Below are 6,199 nucleotides of genomic sequence, written 5' to 3'. Positions count from 1 at the left end.
GGTATAAGGAGGGGAAAATGGGGATTAATGCAAGTGGAGTGACTTTGAGGGTGGTTTAGGGGTTGGGGAAGTAAGAATCTAGGGAATGTGGCTGGAATAGGGAGTAGGGGTTGGGGAAGGGTGCATTTCGGCCAGGGTTTTGAAAGGAGGAAGAAGATGAACAGTGGTTTGTTTATATAGGAGAGGGGCACACGGCTTAGGGCCACGCCTGTGTGCTATGAGGGTAGCCCGTATTTTCCAAATTTTTTTAAATGTTGTCATGCCCGGCTACTATCACATGCCCGTGTGTCTTAGGCGTGTGTGGCACATGGCCGTGCCTAGCGTTGTTCTCTTCTCCTACGCCCGTGTGTTATGGTACCATGCCCGTGTATTGTTGTACACGACTAAATGGCACGGCCGTTCAAAGAAACAGAATGAGCCTTATCCCTGGCACACCCGTGGTTTTCTATCCCACGCTCGTGTTATTCCTATCAAGTTCACCCACGCCATGTCGCACGGTCATGGGGATTTATCGCACTCCCTGTTTTGGGGAAATCATGTCCTGCTTTAACACGGCTGTCTCGCACGGTCGTGTCTCTCCCCCTATTTGGCCACGGCTTCAGGCACGCCCATGTTCCTAGCCGTGTGTGCTGAAAAACTTTGCAATTCAAAGATAAAGTTGATGATTTAAAGTGTTAGAAATTAATTAAAAATAAAGAAATCAAAATATGTTAGTGCTCGGGTTGCCTCTCGAGAAGCGATTATTTATAGTCTAAGCATGACTTACCTCTCTGTTCATTTATCATGGTGGGTTGAGGAGTTCATACTCCTCGTTCCTGCTATCAATCTTAAAACAAGGTTTTAATCGAGTGTTGTTTACCTTAAAAGTGCCGAACTTGGGATGACTCACCTCCACCGTACCAAATGGAAAAATACTAAGTACCGTAAGAGGGATTTCCTCATTTGGTGTGGTAGTGACAATGTGAGGATCAACGGCATCTAGTAAGACTTTATCACCTACCTTAAGTTGATTAGGAGTGGTATCGGGCTTGTTTTGGCATAGTTTCAGTTTATCATGTGTTCTCGGTTTGTGTTCTCGCCATTTTTCTAGCCCTTCTATCCGTAGCCTTCGTTCTTCATGGACGTCTTTATTCTTTTCATGATAGTAGCGCACTGTCTCTGTTGTCTTGGTTTGAGAAGGTTCTTGCAGGGACGATTGAATATTAGTTTTATCATCGACAAGTTTTATAGCATTATCCTGAGTCTTAGGGGTTTTGACTGAGTCACGTGCTTGGAGTGTTACTACATCGTCACCTACACGAAGTGTTAGCTCCCCTGTGCCTACATTTATAATGATTCTGGCAGTTGCTAAAAAGGGTCATCCTAAAATTAAAGGTACCTCGTTATCCTCATCCATATCTAAGACGACAAAGTCTACTGGGTAGATAAATTTATCAATTTTAACGAGAACATCTTCAATAATACCCTTAGGAAATCGAACTGTTTTGTCAGCCAATTGTATGCTCATCTTAGTCTATTTGGGTTTATCGAGACCTAGTCATCTAAACATTTTATACGGCATAACATTTATACTTGCCCCTAGATTAGCTAAAGCATTATTCATAGATAAACTACCAATTAAGCAAGGAATTGTAAAACTCCCTGGATCTTTCAATTTGTTAGGTAGCTCATTCTTTAGAATAGCTGAGCAGATTGCATTGAGTTCCACATGCGATGTACCGTCTAATTTCCTTTTATTAGGCAGAAGTTCCTTTAAGAATTTTACTGAGTTGGGCATCTGCAAAAGAACTTCAATAAAGGGTAAGTTAATATGTAATTTCTTTAAGAGTTTGACAAACTTACCGAATTGTTCTTCTGTTCTATCTTTCATCATCGCTTTAGGATATGGCACACGAGATTCATAATTCGTACTTACCTATTTAGGATCATTATCGTTTACCTCTTCTCGTCCTTTGTTCATCGCGTTGACTTGTTGTAATTCTGGCTCAGGTGCAATGAATCCTTCCTTATCTTGGGCACTAATTCCATTGAGGTGTTCCCTCGGATTAGGTTCCGTATTACTTGGTAAGCTACCTTGTGGTCACTCGGAGATTAGTTTGGATAGCTGGCCTATCTGAGTTTCGAGTCTTTGGATCAATGCTTGTTGATTCTTAAGTGTTGTCTCGGTATTTTGAAAATGGGTTTCTGACACCGAGATGAATTTTGAAAGCATCTCTTCAAGGTTCTGCTTCTTCTCTTGTTGATAAGGTGGTTGTTGAAAACCCTGAGAATTTTGTGGCTTTTGATTCCCTTGACCTCCCCAAGAAAAATTTGGGTGGTTCCTTCAACCTGCATTATAGGTATTACTGTATGGGTTATTTTGAGATTGAAAGTTATTGTTACCCATATAGTTGACTTGTTCTTTTTCAGTTGTAGATTGAAGGATTGGTATTCTGTATGCACACCTCCTCCGCTTGATTCACACCTCATTACTGGATGTACCTGCGTAGAACCAAGAAAACTATCAATCATTTTATTGATAAGTTCTACCTGATTAGAGAGCATGGTGACTGAATCAATGTTATAAATGCCGGCTGTTTTTGTTGGCTTAGTCCTCATGACTTGCAACTGATAGTTGTTCAGTGACATCTCCTCTATGAATTCGTAGGCATCTTCAGGTGTTTTATTGTTGATGGTTCTGCCAGCAGTTGCGTCAACCATTTGCCGAGTCGAGGGATTCAAACCATTGTGGAGTGTTTGTACTTGCAGCCAAAGTGGTAAACCATGGTGAGGGCACCTCCTCAGTAAATCTTTGTATCTCTCCCATGCATCGTAAAGTGTTTCTAAATCCATCTGCACAAAAGAAGAGATATCATTACATAATTTAGCCATTTTCGCCGGCGAAAAATATTTTAGTAAAAATTTCTCGGTCATTTGTTTGCAAGTAGTGATAGACCCTCGTGGTAACGAGTTTAACCACTGTTTAGCTTTGTTTCTCAGTGAGAAGGGGAATAATCGAAGATGGATGGCATCATTAGAAACACCATTGATTTTGAATGCATCACAAAATTCCAGGAAATTTGCTAAGAGAGTGTTGGGATCTTCATCCTGCAAACCATCAAACTGAACAAACTACTGTATCATCTGAATAGTGTTAGGTTTCAATTCAAAATTATTTGCAGCAATAGCAGGTCTAACTATACTTGATTCAGTTCTTGTTAAAGAGGGTTTAGCATAGTCATACATAGTATGTGGAGCAGGATTTTGATTAGCGACAATTGCAGGAGGTAGCTGATTGTCTTGGTTTTCAGCCATCTCGTCGATTGGAGGTTGAGTATTGTCTTCTTGTTCGTTTTCTGTGTATCACAAACTACGCCTTATTTCTCTTTGATTTCTACAAACTGTTCGATCGATTTCTTTGTCAAAAAGTAAGGGTCCTAACGAGTTTCTTCTAGTCATAAACTATAAAAACCTGTCAAGAGAAAGAAAAAGTAAATTAATAAATAATAATAAAAATTAAATTAAATTAAATTGCAAGAAAAATAAATGGCTAAAGTAATAAAAATTTAGTGTTCCTAATATTTCAGGTCCCCCACAGCGGCGCCAAAAACTTGATTGCAGTGATTCATAGCAAGTAATAAATATTTATAATGAAGTTCAGACCTAGACTAACTATTATCAAGACAAAAAGGCAAGCGCACCTATCGAACAATAGTATAGTAATGGCAAGATCGGGATGTCATACCCAAGGGAACCAAAAGTACTAGTAATAACTATCTTTTTATTATCTAGCCTAAGAATAAAAGGGGTTTGTTTTAATTAACTAATTATTTAAACTAATTAACTAATTTAATCAAAGCAAAGAGAAAGTTTGGAAAAAGACTTGAAGAAAAGCAATTGATAAAGACGACACCCAAGGAGGAATCCACCTAGATTTCACTTGTTATCTGACTCTAAACCGGACAATTTATTCACTTGACTTGATCCGTGAGGCTCCCTAACCTATGTTATTATCCCTATTCAAGACTAATAACGTCTAACCCCTAGATTGAATAACCGAGACTTTTCTCTAATTAACACTCTAGGGTTGCATTAGCTTGATCTATGAACTCCCATATTAGGTTTCACCCTAATCCGGCAAAATCTCGTAACCTTATTTCTAGGCGCCCGATCAACTCCACTTAATTATGCCAAATCTACTCTTAGGCAGGGTCTATTCCTCCTCTGCATAAGCACATCAAATCATGAATTAATACCCAGAATATTAACTCAAGCATTAAGAACACATAATTAAGAACAAATCAAGTATTTATCATACAGTTCAGATAATAATAACAAGATCCATCATAGGTTTTATCCCTCCTAGGTATCTAAGGGGTTTAGTTCATAATAAAATAAGAGTACATCTCAAAAGTATAAAAATAGCAAAACAAAAAGAAAACTCTAAAACCCCTAAAGGAATTCTGAGAGAGATCTTCAGTCTTGGAGTAACTCCGGCTTTTGAGATGGATCATCTGCCTTCCTTCAAGTAATTCCCGGCGTGTGGTTCTATGTTCTAGAAAAGTTTTGGAGAGAGAGCCCTCTTTCTAGGTCATACTTAGGGTGTTTATATAGGCTTTTGATTGGCTTTCTTGCCCCCTAAGTATCCTTTTTCCGTGTAAAATATAACTCCTTGATAAAGGGACACACCCGTGTGCCACGGCCGTGTGACGTGGTTGCCAGACCGTGTTCGATCCGTTAAATTGCCACGGCCGTGTGAGGTCAATGGCCAGGCCGTTTGAGTCGTGTAAACGACACCCTCGAAAGGCACGGGCGTGTGAGCTACCCGTGTGGCAAGGCTTAGGCCGTGTGGTCTATCTCGATTTGGTCCATTTTGTCCCTTTTTAGCTCGTTTTTGGCTCCTTTTGACCCTTGGTGCTATCCGGAGTACAAAACATGAAATAACCGGATTAACAGCACCAAAATCCACAAATCTAATAGTAAACATCCATAAATATGCTAAGTATTTGGGGTAAAAACATGTATAATTTGGCGTTTATCAAAGACTAAATTGTAAAAATTGCAAAAGTTAAGTTCTACATGTTAGGGGTGTCCAATTGTTATGAAATTTTAAATTGGAGGTCCTTAAATTGTAGTTAGACCATTGGTTAATTTTTTGGACAAAAATAGACATGAAATAGGTGAAATAGAATATTTTTAAGTTAGGGGCATTTTGGTCATTTAGTAAGTAAAATGAATTAAAAACAAAATAAAAGCAAAAAATTTTGTCCATCTTCTTCCTTGGCCGAATTTTACATGAAGAAACCATGGCTAGGGTTTTCCAAGCTTCCAAGCTCGATTGTAAGTCCGTTCTTGCCTCGTTTTTAATGATTTTTACTTTTTTGAAATCCTCGTAACAAGATCTACCTATTTTGTGACATCACTAAATTGACCCTAGTCGGAAAGTGGTTTCGGGACCACTAAACCGAGTCATAATAATAATTAACCATCATAATTGATGCTCATTATATGTATATATGCATGTGTGAAAATTTCATGTTTGGATTTTGTTAATTGTAAGTGAATTTTTATCAAATAGGACTTATGTGAGAAAATTTAGAAATGTGCTAGGAAAATGTAAGGTGGCCTATTAATACATGTGGGAAAGTGTTGTCCTTGCATGTCAAATTAGCCAAAATGAAGCATGATGGTCGGCCATACTATGGGTGGAAACATGTCTCCAACATGTTAGACTAGTGATGCATGTAGGAAACAATAAATTAAGAAAGTTAGCATTAAAGAAATGGAAAAAAGAAAATGATGATAACAAAAAAAAAAAAGAGTGTGGATGCTTTCCCCCCTTGCAGTACATGAGAGAAACAAAAACAAAGAAAGAAAGAAAAAAAAGTGTTCATTCTCTCATTTTCTCCTTGCTTGACCGAATGTACTAAGAAGAAAGGGGGAAGCTTGAGAAAATCAGCCATGGGAGTTTGCTAGACTAAGGTATGTTGATGTTATCCATGAGATTTATGCATGTTTTAGTTGATAGTTTGAGTTCCACCTAACCCATGGTCTAAACCTTTACCATGAAATGGGGATGATATTCGCCATGGATGTTGTCTTCTTGGTATCATTGATGTTTGATGTTTGATGTTGTGGTGGTGAGGCATGAAGATGAGTTAAGGTTCAACTAAGGTGGATTTGTGGATGTTATTTGCATGCTAAAGGTAAAGCTTGTAAT

At 38.5% G+C, this 6,199-nt stretch overlaps 1 non-coding gene across 1 annotated transcript; it reads left to right on the top strand.

Annotated features, from left to right (window-relative positions):
• Positions 1–2,758: 2,758 nt before the first annotated feature.
• Positions 2,759–2,865, top strand: LOC128294787 (small nucleolar RNA R71). The gene has a single exon (XR_008285094.1). It is a non-coding gene; the product is annotated as a small nucleolar RNA R71 (small nucleolar RNA).
• Positions 2,866–6,199: the final 3,334 nt, after the last annotated feature.

The sequence above is a fragment of the Gossypium arboreum genome, chromosome 6, assembly GCF_025698485.1.
Source record: "Gossypium arboreum isolate Shixiya-1 chromosome 6, ASM2569848v2, whole genome shotgun sequence".
In the NCBI taxonomy this organism is placed as follows: domain Eukaryota; kingdom Viridiplantae; phylum Streptophyta; class Magnoliopsida; order Malvales; family Malvaceae; genus Gossypium; species Gossypium arboreum.
The sequence above is the reverse complement of the archived record's forward strand: the minus strand, read 5'-3'. Positions and strand labels throughout refer to the sequence as shown.